Below are 22,465 nucleotides of genomic sequence, written 5' to 3'. Positions count from 1 at the left end.
TGCTAGGGAAATGGAAATCAAATTATAAGATGAACTTAAACCTCAACTGATGCAGGTATACTAAGCATCCCAATGAAAATAGAGATTTTTGACTAGGGAAAAAAGTGAGATCCAACTGGATGCGATCTGTAGGAGACACATTTTAAATATAAATAACAAGACATTGACTGTAGAAGGATGGATAAGACATGCAATGCAAACAATACGAGCAAGAAAGCTGGCATGGCTATATGGGTGTTCGAGAAGGTGTGTTTCAAGACAAAGAGTAAGAGACAAATACAGGCATTATACCACGATTAAAGGAACAATTCACTAGCAAGGTAAAACAATTTTAAATATGTATACCCTTAATCACAGGACATCAAAATTCATGGCCAGGCACAATGGCTCATGCCTGTAATCCCAGAAATTTGGGAGGCCAAGGTGGGCAGATCACTTGAGGTCAGGAGTTCGAGACCAGCCTGACCAATATGGTGAAACCCCATGTCTACTAAAAACACAAAAATTAGCCAGGTGTGGTGGTGCATGCCTGTAATCTCAGCTACTCAGGAAGCAGAGGCAGGAGAATCCCTTGAACCTGGGAGGTGGAGGTTGCAGTGAGCCAAGATTGTGCCACTACACTCCAGCCTGGGTGACAGAGCAAGACTGTCTCAAAAAAAAAAAAAAAATTTTAACATTCCTCTCTTGGTAATTAATAAAAATATACAAGCTGTAGATGAAGATATCAAGTTTAATATAACAATATCCACAATTGACATTTATAGAACTACCACAAACACCTGCAGAATACATATTATTTTCAAATGCACATGGAATGGTCACCAAAATAGCTAATATTCTAGATCATAAAATAATGTCAACAAAATTGAAAACATTGCAGTCATATAGAGTTATTTTCTGACCACATGGGATTAAATTAGAAATCAATATAAATGACATATCTAGAAAATCTCTAAACATTTTGGAATAAAACAATTGTTTTTAATAACTCAGAAGCCAGTGAAAATTGCAAGATAAATTTAAAACATTTGAAGCAAATGAAGATGAAAGTTTACATTTCAAACTTTGTTGGGTGCAGGGTGCAGCTAAAGCAATACTTTGAAAAGAATGTATAGCTTTCAATATGTATTTTAGAAAAGAAAAAGGTTTAATACCAGTTATTGAAGTTTCTATTTTATAGAGATAGAAAAAGAAAATAAGTTCAAAGCAAAGAGGACAGAATTAATATAGATAAGAGCAAACATCAATGAATGGTAAACATTCACATGGGGAAATTAACAAAGCCATAAGTTGGTTCTTTGAAAAAAACTTAATAAAATTAGTAAATCTCTAGCAAGACAAATTAATGAAAAAATAAAGAAAACAAATAAACAGTATTAGAAGTGCAAGTGGGAATATGAATATATATCCTGTGGAATGTTAATACATTTCTAGAAGAATTAAAAATAATGCATATTTTAAAGAACAAGAAGAAGCAATAATAATAGTAAGAAATAATGAGGAATATTATCATATGGACATATAGCAATCAACTTTAGCCTATTAAATAAGTTTAACAGGGATATTATCATACAGACATATAGCAATCAACTTTAGCCTGTTAAATAGGTTTAACAGTTTAGGTGAAAGAGACAAATTACTTTAAAACTCTAGCATTCCAAAACTGAATCAAGAGACAATAAAAAACTGAACAATCTCCAATGTATTAAAAGAATTACCTTTTCACTCTGTTGATTGTTTGTTTGTTTGTTTGTTTGTTATTTCTTAAACGGGGTCTCACTCTGTCACCCAGGCTGGAGTGCAATGGCATGATCTCCGTGCACGGCAGCCTCTGCCTCCCAGGTTCAAGCAATTCTCCTGCCTCACCCTCCCAAGTAGCTGGGACTAGAGGCATGCGCCACCACGCCTGGCTAATTTTTGTATTTTTAGTAGAGATGGGGTTTCTCCTTGTTGGCCAGGCTGGTCTTGAACTCGTGGCCTCAGGTGATGCTCCCACCTTGGCCTCCCAAAGTGCTGGGATTACAGGCCTGAGCCACCGTGCCCAGCCTGTTGATTGTGTCTTTTGCTGTTCAAAAGCTTTTTGCTTGACTCAATTCCACCTATTGCTTGCTCTTCGTTCCCTGTGCTTTTGGTGTCATAGCCAATAACTTATTGCCCAGATCAATGTCAAGAAGATTTTTCCCTATGTTTTCTTCCAGGAGTTTCATAGTTTCAGGTCTTACAATTGAGTCTTTAATTCATTTTTAGTTTATTTTTGTATATGGTGTGAGATAAGGGTCCAATTTCATCACAGCAAAGGAAAAAAATAAACAAAGTAAAAGGACACCCCTAAGGGAATGGGAGAAAATATTTGCTAACTGTATATCTGATAAAAGATTAATATCCACAATTTTAAAAGAACTCGAACAACTTAACAAAAAAGACCAAATACCTGATTAAAAATGAGCTAAGGCCCTAAATGGACATATTTCCAAAGAAGACATACAAAGGGCCAACAGGTGTATGAAAAGGTGCTCAGTGTCTCTAATCATCAGGGAAATGCAAACTAAAACCACAATGAGATATCACCTGACACTTCCTTACAATGGCTATTGTCAAAAAGACAAAAGATGACAAATGTCGATGAGGATGTGGAGAAAAAGGAACTTTTGTACGCTGTTGGTGTGAATGTAAATGGTACGGCCATTATGGAGAAACAGTGCTGAGTTTCCTCAAAAAACTAAAAATAACTAGAAACTAAAATAGACCTGCTGCATGACCCAGCTATCTCACTTCTGGGTATAGATCCAAAGGAAATGAAATCAGTATCTTGAAGAGATATCTGCACCCCTGTGTAGCATTATTCACAATAGCCAAGATATGAAATCATCCTAAGCGTGCATACATTGACATATGAATGAATAACAAATATGTGGCTGGCCACGGTAGCTCTTGCCTGTAATTCCAGCACTTTGGGAAGCTGAAGTGGGTGGATCACTTGAGACCAGCCTGGTTAACATGTTGAAACCCCTTTTCTACTAAATATACAAACAAATTAGCCGAGTGCGTGGGTGCATTTCTGTAATCCAGATACTTTGGAGGTTGAGGCATGAGAATTGTTCAAACCCAGGAGTTGGTGGTTGCAGTGAGTAGAGATCATGCCACTGCACTCCAGCCTGGGTGACAGAGTGAGATTCTGTCTCAAATTAAAAAGAAGGGGAAGGGGAAGGGGAAGGGGAAAAGGAAGAGGAAGAGGAAGAAGAAGAGGAGGAGGAGGAGGAGAAGAGGAAAGGAGAGGAGAGGAGGAAAGAAGAAAGAAAGAAAGAAGAAAGAAAGAAAGAAAGAAAGAAAGAAAGAAAGAGAGAGAGAGAAAGAAAGAGAGAGAGAAAGAAAGGGAAAGAGAAAGAAAGGGAAAGAGAAAGAAAGATAGGAAGGGGAAGAAAGAGAAAGAAGAAAGAAAGAAAGAAGAAAGAGAGAAAGAAAGAAAGAGAAACGAGAAAGAAGAAGAAAGAAAGAAAGAAAAAGAAAGAAAAGACAGAGAAAGAAAGAAAGAAAGAAAGAAAAAGAAAGAAAGAAAGAAAATGTGATACACACACACACATTGGAAGAAATGCTATCATTTGTGACAACATGGATGAACCTGGAGGACATTATGTTAAGTGATATAAGCCAGGTAGACACAGACAGACAAATACTGCATGATGTCACTTATATGTGGAAACTAAAACAGTTCAACTCATAGGAACAGAGAGTAGAATGGTGGCTGTCAGGAGCTGGGGTTGGGGAAATGGGGAAATGTTGGTCACAGTGCACAAAGGCTCAGTTACTTGGGATAAATAAGTCCTGGAGAGCTAATATTCAGCATGGTGACAATACTAAATTAATCTGTATCATACACTTGAAATTTGCTAAGAGAATTAATCTTAGGTGTTTTCACCACACAGAAAAAATATTTAACTGTGTGAGGTGAAGGATATGCTAATTAGTTTGATTGTGGGAATCATTTCATGACATATACATGTCTCAAAACATCAGATTGTATACTTTAAATATATGTAATTTTTATTGTAACATATCCCACAGTAAAGCTGGAAAAACATAAAATAATTGAATTTATCATAAAAATCTTCCCATACAAGAAATTCTATGTTGTGATGAGTTCACCAATGAATACTATCACAGATTTACAAAAGCAATAACATCAATATTACACAGACTTTTTCCAAAAATATAGGAGAGACTGCTTCCTAACATATGTTATTAGGCTAGCACAATCCTGATATCAAAAGCTGACAATGCCATTGGAAGGAAAGGAAATTACAGGCCAATATCTCTTATGAACACACAAACCAAAATCCTCAATAAAATATTAGCAAACTGAATTCAGCAGTATATGAAGACTGCATCTCAGTATTGCAAAGATGTTCCACATTGGAAAAATTAATCAATTTCACACATTATAGAATAAAGTGGAATATTCATATAATAATCCCAGTCGATGCAGCAAAAGAATTTGATGAAATCCAAAACTCGTTCATGATGAAAAACACGCAGCAAATTGCAAATAGAAAGAAACTTTCTCAACCTGATCTTGGGCATCTATGAAAAACATACAGCAACCATCACTGTTAATGGTTAAAGCCTGAAGGCTTTCCCTCTAAGACTGGGAATAAGACAAAGTCTCCTCACTTCCCATCAATACTGTACTGGATGTCCTGGCCAATGCCATAAGGCAAAATAAATAAGCAAATAAATTTTAAAATGACAGAAATATTAAAAAGGAGGAAATAAAAATGTATTAGCAAATGTTATGGTTATCTGTATAGAAAATCCTAAGGATTTTACAAAAAAACTACTAGCCCTAAAATGAATTTAGCAAGGTCACAGAATACAAGATGAATACATGAAGTTAATTTTTATGAACAACAAATATTTAGAAAACAAAATTTAGAAATGAGAAGGGAGTAAATTTGATGAAAACTGCGCAAGATTTCTACATGGAAAGCTGTAAAACATTTTTGAAAGAAATTAAGGAAAGATATGTCCTCTTAGTGGATGGGAAGACTAGATAGCGTTAAGATGTTCTTTGTACCCAAATTGATGTATAGATTCAACGAAACTCCAAACAAAATCTCAGTAGGCCTTTTTTTTTTTTTTTTGGTAGGAATTAACAAAGTTACCCTAAACCGATCTGAAAATGCAAGAGCTATGTTTCAGCAACATAGCTGAAACAATCTTTAAAAAGAACAAAATTGGAAGACTCTCACTTCCTGATTTCCATGGTGCTACAAGAACTAGGTATCTGTGTAGGAAAAAAAAAATGAACCTCAATCCTTTGCTCACGTTTTCAAGAATTAATTTGAAATGAGTCATAGATTTGGAGCATAATGCCTTCCACTATAAAACTTCTAGGAGATAGCATAGGAGAAAAACTGCAATTTAGGGGTAGACAAATATTTCTAGGGACACGAGAAGCACTAACTAAAGAAGAAAAATGACCAATTGCACGTCATCAAATTAAAATTGCTTGCCCTGCCGAAGACATTGACAAGAAAAATAAATAACAAACCACAGACTGGGAGACAGTATTTGCAATGCACATATCTGGCAAAGACTAGTATCCAGAGTTTACGAAGTTCTCTTACAACTCAACAGTAGAAGGCAAATAACTAATAAATAAGAGAAGTTCTAAATAGGCATTTCACAAAAGAAGATACACAACTGGCCAATGGGTGAATGAAATGATGCTCAATTCCATTAGTGATTGGGAAAATGCAGATTAAAATGGGATGCCACTTTATATCTAAATGACTAAAATTATGACTAAAATGACTAAAAGACTAAAATTAAACAGACTGGCAAGACCAAGCATTGTTAAGGATGTTGAGCAACTGGAACTTTCATATATTACTGGGGAGGGGAGGGAGTGTAAAATGGCAAAATCACTTTTGAAAACTGTCTGGCAGCTTTATGGAAAGTTAAGCATACACTCACCAAATGACTCAGCAACTCCATTCCTCTGTTTTTACCCAAGAGAAATGAAAACATATGTCCATAAAGAGACTGGTCCAGGAATGTTCCTAGCAGCTTTATTCATAATAGTTTTAAGTCTGGAAATAACTCAAATGTCCACCAACTGGAAATGAATCAACAACTATAATACATTTAGGCCACGGAATACTACTCAGCCATAAAAAGGAACACACACTGGATACGTGCGTGGATGAATCTCACAGGCATGCTAAGTGAAAGAAACAGGAGAGGAAGCAAATGCATTCTGTATGATTCAATTTATATTAAGCTCCAATTGTATTAAAACAGAAAAAAAAACGTATCTGTAGAGATAGAAATGAGGCCAGCGGTTAGCAGGGGGTGGGATGGAGGTCATTGACTTTAAGAGGCAAGAGGATGATTTCTGTAAAGATGGAAACATTCTATATCTTGATCAAGGTGGTGGTTGCATGAATGTGTACTTTGTTCAAATGCCATTGACTTGTACATTTAAAGTGTATGTATTTTGCTATTTTTTTTTTTATTTTTTTTTATTTTTTTTTTTTTATTTTTTTTTGAGACGGAGTCTCGCTCTGTCGCCCAGGCTGGAGTGCAGTGGCCGGATCTCAGCTCACTGCAAGCTCCGCCTCCCAGGTTTACGCCATTCTCTCGCCTCAGCCTCCCGAGTAGCTGGGACTACAGGCGCCCGCCATCTCGCCCGGCTAATTTTTTGTATATTTTAGTAGAGACGGGGTTTCACCGTGTTAGCCAGGATGGTCTCGATCTCCTGACCTCGTGATCCGCCCGTCTCGGCCTCCCAAAGTGCTGGGATTACAGGCTTGAGCCACCGCGCCCGGCCGTATTTTGCTATTTTAAACTAAACCAGTACAACATTGATTTTTAAAATAAGGCATTTAAAATAAGCATTCGAATTTCAGGATTGTCTTGGAGAGCCACATGTGGGAATACTGGGCAAGTAATCCTACTTAATCACAGCCAGGTGGAGGTGAGCTACAGCCACCTTGTTCAGATTGGACCAGCCTCTCACCAGGCTCTCACACACCCTCCCTTTTCGTTCATTTATACTATCTGTCAGATCACTGCTTGTTGGCCTCTGCTCTTTAAAAAGCGTTCATTTATTCATTGATTTTTTTTCAGCCAGCAATTACTCATCAAACATGTCCTCGATTCTCTGGACTGGCGATTTCTTCTACGTGAGAGCAACCCCCTCTTCGTTTGAGCAACAGGGATGGAGAGAACCCACCACATTCTTGGAGAAGGCTGTGGCATCTTACAGATGCTCCCCCAGGCTTAGCTGGCTCTAGCTCAGGGGCGGGAGACAACCTGCTTTGGCTCCCTTGGAATAAGGGAGATAAGCCAAGAAGGAGGTGGCATTTCCCTTTATGCTGACCATCCCTGATTCTTAGGCCTTTTCCCCAAGACCAGCTCTAGGACAGAGGAGCCTGTGACTGAGACAGCATTACAGAGACCCAATCAGGGCATATAAATCAGGATCTGGAATTAAAGAAAAGTGGGATTTTTATAAAATGGATCATTACTGTATGACTTTGGTGATATAAATCAGTCAGGTGTAGCTAAAGTGTGAAGTGAATGCCCTTAAATCAAAACATTTTCCTTAGGAATTCCTAGGCACGACTTGTGAAGCTGCTATAGGATCCGTAAGCTCCGGTTGGAGTTATGTAAATCCATTTCCTCCCCTATAAAGCAGCTGAATGTTTTAACTAAATCTAATTCTTAAAATAATGATTTCTGAATCAAAACTTTGCTGGGAAGATTTACAGGCAAGTTTTATAAATCAGAGGCAAGATATATAACTCAGATAGTGAGAAGTGCAGATTTATAAATCCAACTTGTAAATCAGGAGAAAAAACATCATGTTTTACACTAAATAATATTTTTACAAATGGCACCTCATACATCATGCAATTGCCACAAATCTTTCACAGTGGAGTCAGGCTACATAATGCGAGGCTGAATCACAAAGGAAATGGAGGCCTGGGTGGTGAAGTCGGGATTGGGGCATGTGGGTTTGGAAAAATGCTCCTGTAAGCACCTAATCAATGTAGATCAGCCAGGGGCTTTGGCATCAGACTCAGATATGTTTGTAATTCCCCTCAGCGTCCCGAGAGCTGGAAGTGTGGGAGAATCACATCACCATTCCGCCATCTGAGTCTGTTTTCTTTCTCTATGAATCCCATGCAATAATCTCTTTCTCAATGGACTGTTGTGAGCTTTAAATGAGATACTATCTGTATAGCACTTAGCTCGGGGTCTGGAAAATACCAAGTGCTTACTAAATGTCAGTTTTCTATTAATCTATTGTCATATGCATTGTTATTGTGATCATCCTCGTTATTATTACTTTTAGTCCATGTCGCTTTTCCACCCCATGAGTCTTAAAAGAAGCAGTGATGGGAAGCAGGGGTAGTGATGAGGCTGCTGACTCCAGGACTGTGGCCCTGAGAGGTGGGTTGTCCTCTCCTAACTCTGCTGCATTCAGGTCTGACCACTTTCCCCAGCAGTTCCCCAATTTTTTGGCTGTAAGAATTTCCCCATAAAAGCTTCCTGAAGACCATTTTTTGATACCTGACTTCTTTGCAGAATTTAAATAAAAGTTAATGTTTTTAAGAATCTTGTTACAAAAAGTAATACATTTTTACTGCAGAATATTCGAGGAATAATGAAAATCACCAATACCTTTGCCACCCAGAGATAATCACTGATAACTTTTTGGTTATCCTCTTAAAGTCTTTTTCTATGCATATATTTACATACATACATTTTTTAAAAACAAAAGAAATGAGACTCCATTGTACAGATGGGTTTGCAACTTTTTCCCCCATTTAACTATATATTGTAAACCTTTTCTGAAGTCACTAAATAATTCTCAGTATGATTTTCTTACGACCTTGGATTATAATGCACCATAATTTATTTAAGCAGCTCCATATTTTCAGATGTTTATTTTGTTTTTAATTTTTTGCTTTTATAAACAACCTTCCAGGGAACATTTTTAAATAAATTTCTGCAGTTATTTATGATTATTTTCTGAGGATAAATTCCTAGAAGAGGAATTGCTGTGTAAATGAACTCTGCATATTTTGAAGAATTTTGCCAAGTTACCCTCTATAACAATTGTATCACTTTAGGATCATCCTAGCAATCTGTGGGTGCCCATTTCCCCAGGCTCTACCTAATCTTTTCTTTTTTAGAAAATGTCAGTGTAATAGCTGAAAATGTGTGTTTCACTATTGTTTCAGTTTGCACATCTTTGACAGCTTGCAAAGTTAAACATTTTTCATATTTTTGCTGTTAGTACTTCCTTGGTGAATTTTCTAATCATGTCTTTTATCCACGTTGACATTTCAGAGACTTAAGAATATAAACCCTTTATTACATACATTGCAAGTTTCTTTTTCCAGTTTCCTATTTGCTCTTAGATATAGCTATGGCAGGATATTTGAATTTACATGTGATCAATTTCATCAATATTTTACTTTATGGTAATACACTACTTAAAAGATTTTCCCATTACAAGATCAGATAAACATGCACCTATATTTCCTTCTAGTTCATTTGTATATGTATTTTTAAATTTATAATCTTCTTGACATTTATTTTAGGATGTAGTGTGAAGCAGTGATGAATCAATTTATCTTTAGTGTTTCACAGTTGTCCCCGCATCATTTCCCCCAGAGACTTGAAAAAGCTCTCCTATTACGGAATAGATTCTTAATGTTCTTTCTACCTGCCCATCCTTGGTTCAATAACATTCCGTGTTAATTGTCGTAGTTTTAGAATCTAACTTAATGTCCGTGCAGATGTTTCTAATCTTTCTGTTTGATCAAACTTTACTTGATTATTTTATTAATTTATTCTTCCAGACAACATTTGAATCATTTTGTCAGGTTCCAAAGAAAACGTTATTAAAATTTGGATTAGAGTTATAATAGACTTATATACAAATTGAGGCAATGGCACCCTTACAATGCTTAGTCTTCTCTTTCAGGAACATGCATGCACCCCTCTAATTTTACCCTTCTCATATCTCCTTCTATAAAACTCCCTTCTAAAACCACTGGGTCCCGACAGTATCCTAATCAGGTAGGACCAATATTACTAGACTCAGTTTCAATCAAATTTGGAACCCACAGGTCTGTTTTGAGGGAGGAGGAGATGGAGAGAGGTGAGGATCTAAGAGTAGAATGGTGAGATAGTGCATGCCCCTCCTTTGAGAACACTCACTTCTAGGAAGGTTCTGTAGGAAACTTCAAATACTGGGGTCTACAAATGACCCTGCAGTCACTGACCCATGTACGATCCTTCTGTGCAGGCTCTGCTTAACATCCTGGCAGCATTGGCAGAGATTTTTATTTAAAATCTGATCACCACTCTCCTCAATCTGCCCATGGGAAGGTGCTAGTAACCTTCAGTGTTCAAATATCCCAGCTCAAGGAAGAAAGTTTGACCCTAAGCTTCTGATTGAAACAAAATAAAGCAAATAATGATTGAAAAATAAGACGCATATTCTTGGGAACCATGCTGATACTGTCTCTAATAATTTTTTTATTTTTTTTGAGATAGGGTCTCACTCTGTCACCCAGGCTGGAGTTCAGCGGTGTGATCTCAACTCACCATAACCTCCGCCTTCAGGGCTCATGTGATCCTCCCACCTCAGCCTCTGGAGTAGCTGGGACTGCAGGCATGCACCACCATGTCTGGCTAAATTTTGTAATTTTTGTAGACATAGGGTTTCACCATGTTGCTCAAGCTGGTCTTGAACTCCTGGGCTCAAGCAATCTGCCCACCTTGTCCTCCCAAAGTGCTGGGATTACAGATGTGAGCCACCATACCGAGTCTCAAATATAATTTTTATTGGTGAATTCAGGAATTATAAGAACTTCAATAATGTCTGCTTACTTAACTTGGCAATGCTCCCTCTACTCCCCTTCCAGCTCCCCAGTGAAGCATGGCCTTGTGTGCCATGAGCAGATTTAAAGTTTAAGAAGATTACCCTAGATGTTCCATGGAGAATGTTGGGAGTGAGAGTGGCCATGGGAAGACCCAATGGGAGGCTGTTGAGTTGCCCAGGTGAGATGATGGTTTTATGGACTTCTTGGTGGTCCGTGCTGATGGAGGGAAGGAACTAGAGTTTACACATGTGTTGGTGATAAAAATAAATCAGTAAGATTTGATGATGGTGCTAGAGAAGGGAAGATGTCCAAGATGATTCCAAGCTTTCTGGCAAAAGAAACTGAATGGTTGCTGAGATTTGAAGGTTGGAGTAGGAACAGATTTGGGGACAGCAGGGACAGGACTGCCCAGAGCTGAGTTCAAGGCATGCCTGTGTAGATCCTGGGTGCGTTGTCATTAAGTGAGAGAAACCTACCTCCAACACTACTGAGTGAAAAAGAAGAGTTTTGGGGTACGCAATAGAAAGCCCACAGGTGGAACAGCCTTTCAGCCCCGGGTGTTCAACATTGGCATTGGGAGACTCTCTGTTTTTCCCTCTCACCTTCTCTTTCTTCCCCATTCTGTTGCTGCAAGCTGTGCTTTCACTGTGCTGCCTTTCTCCTCTAGCAGGCTCTCCCTAAGTTTAGTGGCAGAGTTGTCCCAGTCTCTTCAGGCTTCTATTCTATTCTACCAGCATAGCAATCCCAGTGAGAAAATAGGGTTTTTTTTCCCTCCTCAAATTGTGTCAGCAAAATATGTTGGGTGTGAATGGTCTTGACCCACTTTTGACTCAGTACCTCTCTTTATACCAATCTGATTCTGGGTAGATCTGTCATATGACCAGACCGCTTTGAAAAGGTATCTGGACTAGGCGCGGTGGCTCCTTCCTATAATCCCAGCACTTTGGGAGGCTGAGACAGGGGGGTGGCTTGAGGTCAGGAGTTCGAGATCAGCCTGGACAACATAGTGAAACCCCCTATCTACTAAAAATACAAAAAGTTATTCAGGCATGGTGGAACACATCTGTAGTCCCAGCTACTTGAGAGGCTGAGGTACGAGAATCGCTTGAACCTGGAAGGCTGAGGTTGCAGTAAGCCAAGATGGCACCACTGCACTCCAGCCTGGGTGACAAAGAGAAACTCTATCTCAAAAAAATAATAATTATTATTAAAAAAAGAAAGAAAGAAAAGAAAAAGAGAAAAGAAAAGGTATCTGCAAAGGATAGTTCTCTAAAAGCAAAAAATAAAATAAAAATAAGGAAATAGATAGACTGGATAGACAAATCACAGGTGCCTATATCTGCTAATATATGTGACCTTAAAGTTTATTGTCTAAGATGGTTTTGAGTCTGAAAGGGGTGCTGTGACTACTTATGCCAGGACACCACATATAAATAGAGACTTCCCAGAGCAAATGAAGACATATGGTCACCTTACCCACAGGGTGTTCAACTAGAGATGTTGACTAGTGCTTGGTGCTCAGATGGAAGGCAAGAATGGAATATAGGATTTAGAGCGGTTAGTAGGGAAGTTCTGATGGAATGGTGTATTAGTCCATTTTCACGCTGCTGATAAAGACATACCTGAGACTGGGTAATTTACCAATAAAAAGAAGTTTAATGGATTCACAGTTCCACGTGGCTGGGGAGGCCTCACAATCATGGCAAAAGGCAAAAGGCACACCTTACATGGTTGCAGGCAAAGAGAAAATGAGAACGAAGCAAAAGAGGAAACCCCTTATGAAACAATCAGATCTTGTGAGACTTATTCACTACCATGAGAACAGTGTGGGGGAAACCACCCTTATGACTCAGTTATCTCCCACTGGGTACCTCCCACAACATGTGGGAATTATGGGAGTGACAATTCAAGATGAGATTTGGGTGTGGACACAGCCAAACCATACCAAATGGTATGGAAAGAAGTGAAATTGAAGGAGTTGAAAGAGTGGGTTGAAGATTGAAAGGAGGTGAGGAATTGGGGGCAGCATCATGTGGACACATTGCTTTTTTTTTTTTTTAAGATGGAGTCTTGCTCTGTTGCCCAGGTGAAGTTCAATGGCATGATGTTGGCTCACTGCAACCTCCGTCTCCCAGGTTCCAGCAATTCTCCTGCCTCAGCTTCCCAAGTAGCCGGGATTACAGGAGCCCATTAACACACCCTGCTCGTTTTTATATTTTTAGTGAAGACGGGGTTTCACCATGTTAGCCAGAGTGGTCTCGAACTCGTGACCTCAAGCCATCTGCCTGCCTCAGCTTCCCAAAGTGCTGGGATTACAGGCGTGAGCCACCTTGCCCAGCTGACACACTGCTTTTAAGCCAGATTGGGAAGGGGAAGGAGATAAGGCAACAGCAGGAGGAAAATGAGTGAAAGCAAAGGAAATGAATTTTAAGAATGGGAGACTAGTGGAAATTGTAAACAAAGGAATGGTATCTGTTGATGGAAACCCTCAGAAGGCAGGAGGGGACAGGCCCCTTAGGAAGGAGAAGGGCGAACTTCACCTTTGTAACTGGAGGAAGGTGGGGGAGGATGGGGAAGTGCAGATGGGCTGATAGATTCTGTCATGCAAGAAAGAGATGCTCCTGTTCCTATATGATGGCTTCTCATTTTTCCATAAAGTGCAAGACAATACTGTATGCCAAGATTGGAGTTTGAGGCCATAAGATGGGTTGAACATGTTGCTGTGGCAAAAGCGTTGGTGAACAAAATGCACCAAGACTGTTGGGCAGTGTGACGGGGTGAGATGTGTGGCAACGTGAGCCAGCTATGGATTGCAGTGTCTCTGGCAAGGCTGGAGGAGATATATTCAGCTCATCCCCCTAGGCTTGTTTGCAGACCACTCCTTTCATTCCCCAGGACTTCAAAGAGATTGTCACATCTCCATTGTCTGAGGCTGACTCTGGGGCCAGGCTCCCTATAATGCAATTCAGGATGCTCAAATGATCATGCTTTATGGGTACCTGAAGTAACATGGCCTCACTTCTAAATGAATGGCAGCATTTGCATGAAGGAAAAACATTTTTTAACACCCCTTTTTCTGATTTAGGAGCTTGCTGAAGTCAGGGTGCAGTAGAATTTGCCTCACAGATGCGGCCTCCTCTTCTCCAGAGACCTCCAGCCAGCACACTGCAGTGTTCAGAAGCTGCTCCTGGGTGCTCAGGGGGAGCAGGGGCCCTGGGGCTTTTAGGCTGTACATAAAAGCTGAAGCCTTTGTGTGTTCATCCTGACTGGTAATTTGCCATTTAAGAAATTCACATTGGACTTTACCACCTCCAGCCCTTGAGCCCAGTGTTTTCTCTTGATAGAAAGCTGGTGAATCAAAGTTTTTAAATGAAAATATTATAAAAGAAAATTTTGGTGGATTCCCCTTGTTTTATTGTTTTTAATTTTTTCTAGCATCAACATAAAAGGATTTCTCTTTGGTACGCAAACTACTCACTGGGGCTGCTGAATAGCAATGATATGATTTACTATCTAGAGTGTCCTCCAGCCCTAAGGCTAGAGTGTTAGAATTGGAGGTAGCATTGACCCACCACATCTGGCTTCCGTGAGGTCCTATCACATCCACAGAGATCTGCATGATTAATACATAAGAGATTATGTCCTGGGAGACATGGATGGAGACATCATTGGAGTGGTTGCCTTCACAGCAAACGTCACTTGAAACTTCCTTTTCCCCCTTCAGAATACCAACGTGATTATGCATTGAGCTGTTGCTATTTACAGATATCCTAGCACAGAGAGCATTACACAGCCAATGACACAGAATTACAACCATCTAGACATATGGTTTGGATAAACAAAGCACAAAGCACAAATTAACCATGGTTGACTATAACTCCCGCTCTCTACTCCCCAGGGAGGGACTTTAGTGAAACTCCCGGTTGGAGAAAGCAATACATATCAGAAAGTAGAGTGCATACAGCATGGTTTAGACAAATGCTAAACCTTATTTAATGCTTATCATGGTGCCAGAACACAATGGCACCAACCTGTCTAGCAAAAGTTATATCTCCATGCCAGTTTCCTGTAAATAGTAACTGTACTCCTACTGGATTCCATGCCTGTGTGCTCCAAGGCCAAAGAATGCCTTTCATTTTTCATCACCTTGCTTCTACTTCCTGTGTCCAAAGGCCTGGTTGCCGCATGCATCTGGATGTTAGAGCTGCAAGGAGTTGGATGCAAGTAGCCTCCTCTAAGTAAACACCCTTCAACTTCCACTGTGGTCCTTCCCCTCACTGAGTGGCCCATGCTAGTCTATAGGGAAGAACCCCCATCACCCCCACCCCCGCTCTGGCTAGGACAGTCAAGGCCTGAGCTCATCCAACCCCACGGGTGCCATTAGGAGTGGGCGGATTCTATTCGCTGGCAGTCAGTATTTCCCCCACTTCCCATATTTTATCTTCCATGAGAAATTCTTCCAGGACAGGAAACTTTCTGTGTGAGGTCCTTGGCCCCATCATTGACACACGAACCTTATAAACTTTGTTTGACAATAAAGAGTATAATATTTGCTTTTCATAATACATGTGCATCGCTTTCCAAAGGAGAGAGCAAAATAAATAAATAACTGGAGCAAAAGGCTTCTACTTGGCTTGAACACTTGTACTGGAGTTTTTCAAAAGGAAAAAAAAATCCACAGAACACTTAGCTAAATATATGCCTACTTTTTTTTTCTTGTCTTTGGTGACTTTTCAGATGTATATTATGTATTTAGTTCTCTCTCTCTCTCTCTCTCTCACATACACACACACACACACACACACATGTTATAAGAACTAAAATTAGAGTCCATCATTCACAGACCTAACTGGGAGAAGGTATACACTTGTGACCCCACAAATACAGAGGGCTCTACAGTGTCAGATAAGCCTTAAAGACAATATTTTATGAGTTGATAAGCCTTTGATTCTTATTATTTTATTAGCTGACCCGAATATTTTAAGTGTACACCAAAAACAAATTCTGCTCCACGAGATGAGCAGAGGAAAAATCTACAGGCTCAGATGTCCAAGAGAAACAGGGCTTCCATCAGTGTGACTGGGACATGGAATCTCTAATGCCCTCTCAACAGAAATCCCAGCCGCCAACCTTCTGAGCCCCATGGTCATCTTGAGTCAAGGGAATTGTGTGAGATCCACTCAAGTGGCCTTGATGGCTTTCTTCTTGTGAAGATTGGGCAGGCAGCGGGAGACTCCCTGACCCCACATGGGTATTATTGACATGTCTTCTTGCTGTCATTTTCACATCTCATTTCTAACCCTCTGAAGTGAATAAGGAAGACTACTGAATCACTCTCTGTCATGTTTATATGGCAAAATAGAAATGGAGAAGTACAGGAGACGAGATTCCCAGGGCAAAGCTAATGGACTTACCAAGGCCACTTACCTGGATTCAATAATTCAAATTAACTCCATTCAATTCAGCAAATATTTTCTGAGTACCTCCTATGAAGGAAGTCCCTGTGCTAAGCCCCATAGAAGATACAGAAAAGGACCCGAAGCTCCAGTCCTGAGCGGGAGACGTTTAAGGGTAAAATATTCCGGAAAGCATGGCAGCTGGAGAGGGATAGGAGGTCCTGAAGGAAGGAGGAATCCATTCTGAGTAGCACTGGGGAACAGGAAGATGGGAACCTTGACTTTACTCCAGAGCCTTTGAAAGTTTTTCCAAGTCTAGGAAGGTTGTGAAGTGTGTACCAAGTCTCAGTCCTACTTGTCTCTTTTCATCTCAAGAGTCAAGTGAAAATATCTTCAAGCATATTGAAAATAACATCTGGTCACATGCGTTTGACTGAACCCATTCCCATTGTGGACTCCAATATATACTGGATGTGTTTCATTTTGCTTCTATGTAAAACAGATTCTACTAGCCCATAAAGAGGGATTTTACATTTAGTCTTCTGTGACGTTCATTAGTAACATGTTCCATATGCACTTACAGATGTACATTCTATAAATTGGAATTCTTACAGTCTAGCTATAGATGAAGAAAATTCATGGGAAATCTCTATGAGGCTCAAAGAATGGATGGGAAGGGTAAAGACCCTGGTTTAAAATAGATTGCAACCAAGGTATAGCTGGGGTCCAGGCAAACTCAACCACATGCACTGTCAGGGAAGCATGAGCTCCAACCACTTCCTGACCTCATATTACTGTACTCCAGATTCAAAGTCCTGGGGGAGAAGAGAGGCTGGTTGCAAAGGTCCCATTCTTGACACCTTGGCTTGCAGTCTTACAAGACCCAAGACAGAGGGCGAGGTAAACCTTTCACCTTTCAGAAGGACATTAGAATACTATTATTGAAAGTAAGGTGAAGGGATTCTGAGTCACCAAGCCACCAGGAAGTGCACCATAGTTAGTGGGCCAGATACCATGTTAATACTAAGGTAATAAACTGATGGACACTGAAGCCCAGCGACAGGCCACCATTTAGTGTCAGGGAGTAGATGTGTAAATAACTCACCACCAAACATGGAAGAGGGGAAAGCATTATGGGAGAAGGGAGGTGAAGAAGGAGCTCCAAGGGTGGTTGGAGGAGAGATAGTAGTTTCTACTCAATGTGCCCAGCTAACCTTCGGATGATATAGTGGTGATGCTGTAGAGGGAATGTGGAGTGTATCTCACGACCTCGGACACATGGGTGATGCTGTAGAGGGGATGTGGAGTGTATCTGACGACCTTGGACACCTGGGAGTGGATTTAGGTCAGCCACCAATTTGACATAAGAAGAGCTGCACATCCATATTGGAGTTATGGCATCTGTTTCTTATTGATTTTGATTTGAAGACACCCCACAACCCATTCCTTGACACTCCTGTGTCTCAAAAAAGTGTTTTTCAAGGTATGTGTATAACTGCACTCATACACATGCACATATCTATTGAAAACCCTGGCCTGGATTGGCTTTCTGTCCACCACCAAAAGAATTCAGCATCCTTTTCTTGAGTTTTCACTGTGCTTTATCCTTACCTCTAATGCTACACTTGCCATGTTAAATTAAAATTATCTTTTGCAGATAATGTCTTGTCCATCATGGCATCCCCTGTGCCTGGCATAGTCCCTGATACCAAGTAGGCATGTGACAAATGTTGGGTGAATATACATAGTTGAGCATACACATCTCTAATCTTAGTCTTGTTACTACTGGTGATAATAAACATTTGTAATTAGGCATTTTAACTAGTTTGGCATCTATGCTGTTCTTATATAACTACTTTTGGTGGATTTGCCTGTTGCTTTCTGTAGTTGCCTAAAAAGGAAGTGGTGCACATTTCAGCCTTCATTGAAATTTCAGTCCTGGAGTCATGAATATTGCTATGTGCTCACCAAAATCTGTTCTTTCATTTTCCTGGTCACACAGCTAGACTACATTTCCCAGCCTCCATTGCAGTAAGGTGTGGCCATGTGACTCAGTGTTAGCCAGAGGAAAGGAAAAGGAAGTGAAGTGCACCACTTCTCGGACTGGCCCTTTAAAAACCTACCCTGTGATCGTCCTTCCTTACCTGCCAGCTGAATAGAGAGGGTGCCAAGACTCTAGCTACTAATAGCCACTAATCACATGTGGCTATTTAAGTTTGAATTAATTTAAATGAAATAAAAATGGGAGGCAAAGAACTATCACAGTACCAACTACTCTTGATTTCTTCCCTTCTCCAACCCAATGAAATACAAATAAAATGTGAAATTGAAGTTAGATGAGACCCCAAATACATATATAGAGAGACAAGGGGCAGTGAGAGACCTCAGCTTCCTGTCTGACTTACAACCTGTCGCCCTTCACTTATTCATCTCTTTATCTTCCTCCTGCAAGTCTCCCAAACCATCATGGGGCAACTTTTGGATGACAGGTAACTGGGTTTCAATCTTGCCTTTGGCATTTCCTTGCTATGTGATTATTGTGTTTTTATTTAACGTTTCCCGGCCCCTGTTCCTTCCTCCTAAAGTTACAGCTGATGCTTCTCACTTCAGTAATCAGTTTGAAAAAAATAACATATACCAACATGGCATAGTTATGGTTTCTCTTAAATCTGTCTCTCCATTTCTATTTCATACAGATATCCAGTTGTTCTACCACTGTTTGTTGAAAACAATTTTCTCCACCATCCATCCACCTTGGCATTGACAAGGTAGATGGATGGTGGGAGAAATCGTCTTTAATTGATCTTTTTCCAAGAGGTGAACTGAAGATTATTGATCAATTGATCAAATAATCAATTGATCAATTGATCTTTCCAAAGATCAATTGAATATATATTTTTAATGTAATCAAATTCCATATATATTCAATATATACTTATACACATTCCAGATATATTCAGTATACTTTTCAAATATACATATGTATTTTATATGTGTAGAGATATATATATAGCTATACACTTATATATTCATTTCTGGACTTTCTATTCTGTTTGTTCCACTGATTCAGTAGACTATTCATGTGCTAACAGAACTGTCTTAATTACTTTCCATAATTTAAATACCATAAAATCAGTCTGAAAATGAGATAATAAAGATTCTTCAATGTTTTTCTTCTTTAAAAAATTAAATAAAATTTCGGTTCTGCCATTGCACGGGCCACCATTTAAGTGCTCCATAGCCATACATCTTTAGTGGCTACTGTATTGGACAAGGAAGTATAGAACATTTCCATCACCATTGAATGTTCTACTGGCCAGAATTGCTCTAGAAGAGGGTAAAATCACAAGAGAGAGAGAAGCTAAGTCGCTGAAGAGTGCTTGAAGCAAACTTCTCACCACCATCATTACCACTGATTGGACTTGATAAGAAAAATAAACTTCTGCTGTGTTGAGCCCTTTGGATTTAGGGGTTTATTTATTCACAGTAGCTACTGATTAATTCTCTGATACAGAGGTCATAGGTTGAGATGCGGAATCATTTTGTTCACCTGTCTCTCTACAGGCAGTGAAAAACAAGCTCCACTTGGAGAAGTGTCTTGTCTGAGAGCAGAAAACTAATGAATTTTTGGGGTCCAATCCAGAAACACTGATTTCATACGTATGGTGAAAGCATAAAGGCCTTACTGTCAGCTGTGAAGAACTTCCCTTAAGTCTTTAGAGCCTGAAGATACGCACATCTCACTCTGTGATGCAACCTTACTAATGCACTGGTACAAACATGCATCTGTAGAATCTCTTTCTGCAAGTACGAACCTCCTGACAGTCACAGTGCAGCAAAGACTGTAAAATTAACAGAAAAATTAGCAATTCTGCCAGATTACAATCCCACTACCTCAGACCATGGGGAGTGACATTCCCAAAGGACCATGACACTTTAGAAAATAATTTTATAACAAATTATAAAGATTTAAGTTAGAATCATACAGCATGTAGCCCTTTCACACTGGCTTTGCCCACCCCAATTAGTAACATACATTTAAGTTTTCTCCAGGCCTTTTTGTATGGCTGATAGCTCATTTCTTTTTAGCTCTGAACAATATTCCATGGTCTGGATGAACCAGTTTATTTATCCATTGAACTACTGAGGCATGGCTTAGTTGCTTCCAAGTTTTGGCAATTATTAATAAACCCTTTACACATATCCATATGTGAGGTTTTATGTAGACATAAGTTTTCTATTCTCTTGAGTATATCTAGGAGTGAGACTGCAGGATGACATGGTAAAAGCATATTTAGTTTTATAAGAAAGCCCCAAATTGTCTTCCAAAGTGGCTGTTCCATTTTGCATTTCTACCAACAGCAAATGAAAGTTCCTGTTACTCCACATCCTTGTCGGCATTTAGTGTTGTCGGTGATCTCAATTTCAGCCATTCTAATAGGTGTGTGGTGACATCTCAGTGTTGCTCTAAGTTGTATCTCACTAATGACATATGATATAGGACATCTTTTTATATAGGTATTTGCCATCTCTATCTTCTTCGGTGAGGTGTCTGCTAAGGTCTTTGACCCATTTTTAAGCTGGATTGTTTATTCTGTTATTGTTGAGTTTTAAGTGTTCTCTGTACACTTTGGATAGCAGGCCTTTTTCAGATAATATCCTTTGCAAATATTTCCTCCCAGTCTGTGGCCTGTCTTTTCATTCTCTTGGCAGTGTCTTCAACAGAGCAGAAACTTTTGATTTTAATTAAGTCCAGCTTATTATTTCTTTCTTTCACGGATTGTGCCTTTGGTGTTGTATCTAAAAAGTCTTCACCAAACCCTAGGTCATCTAGATTTTCTCCTATGTTATCTTCAAGGAGTTTATTGTTTTGTGTTTTACATGCTTTACATACTGTATCATTCCAACTGTGTGACATTCTGGAAAAGGAAAAATTGTAAAGATAGTGAAAAGATCAGTGGTTATCAGGGGTTGAGGGGAGGAAGGGATGACTGGCAGAGCACAGACGAGTTTTAGGGCAGTGACACTGCTTTGCAGGCTTCTGTAATGGTGGATACATGCCATTATGCATTGATCTAAACTCGCAGAATGCACACCACCAAGAGTGAATCCTCATGTAAACTATGGACTCTGGGTGATGGTGATGTATTAGTGCAGTTCATCAATTGTAACTAAAAGAACCAGTCTGGTGGGGGCTGTCGATAATGGGGGAGGCTGTGCATGTGGAATGCAGGGGACACATGGGAAATTTCTGTACCTTCTGCTCAGTTTTGCTGCAAACCTAAAACTGCTCTAAAATAAAGTCTAGGGTTTTTGTTTTTTTGTTTTTTTGTTTTTTGTTTTGTTTTTAAAAAGGTAAATTAGATTACTACCTTCCTTTTCTTAAAATCCATCCACAACATTTGCTTTGCACTTGAAATAAATGTTTGTCCTTTGTAAGGGAGTTCTCGCCTTTCATCCTCCAGCCCTGCCCATCTCCTTGACCTCATCTGCTCCATTTCCCCCTCGTTCACCCCGTCGCCCTGCTCTAGCACCATTGGATTTCTTTCTGTTCCTTTAAGATTTGCACATGAGTTCCACCTTGGGCATATGTCCTTGTTTTTTCTCTGCCCACAACATTCTGCCACCAGCTGTCTCTGCCCCTTAACCCCAGCCATGCATACAGAGATTTTCACAGGCCGGATGCGTCTTATTCCTTCATGTCTCCATTCAAAAGCTGCCTCCTGGGCCAGGTACAGTGGCTGATGCCTGTAATCCCAGCACTTTGGGAGGCCGAGGCGGGCGGATCACCTGAAGTTAGGAGTTCAAGACCAGACTGGCCAACATGGTGAAACACCGTCACTACTAAAAATACAAAAATTGGCCAGGCGCAGTGGCTCACGCCTATAATCACAGCACTTTGGGAAGCTGAGGCAGGCAGATCACAAGGTCAGGAGATTGAGACCATCCTGGCTAACATGGTGAAACCCTGTCTCTACTAAGAAAAAAAAAAAAAAATTAGCCGGGCGTGGTGGTGGGAGCCTGTAGTCCCAGCTACTCGGGAGGCTGAGGCAGGAGAATGGCTTGAACCCAGGAGACAGAGCTTGCAGTGAGCTGAAATCGCACCACTGCACTCCAGCCTGGGCGACAGAGCGAGACTCCATCTCAAAAAAAAAAAAAAAAAAA

This window comes from Trachypithecus francoisi, unplaced genomic scaffold (assembly GCF_009764315.1).
Source record: "Trachypithecus francoisi isolate TF-2019V2 unplaced genomic scaffold, Tfra_2.0 Lachesis_group12, whole genome shotgun sequence".
Lineage (NCBI taxonomy): Eukaryota > Metazoa > Chordata > Mammalia > Primates > Cercopithecidae > Trachypithecus > Trachypithecus francoisi.
Note: the sequence above shows the minus strand (reverse complement) of the source record.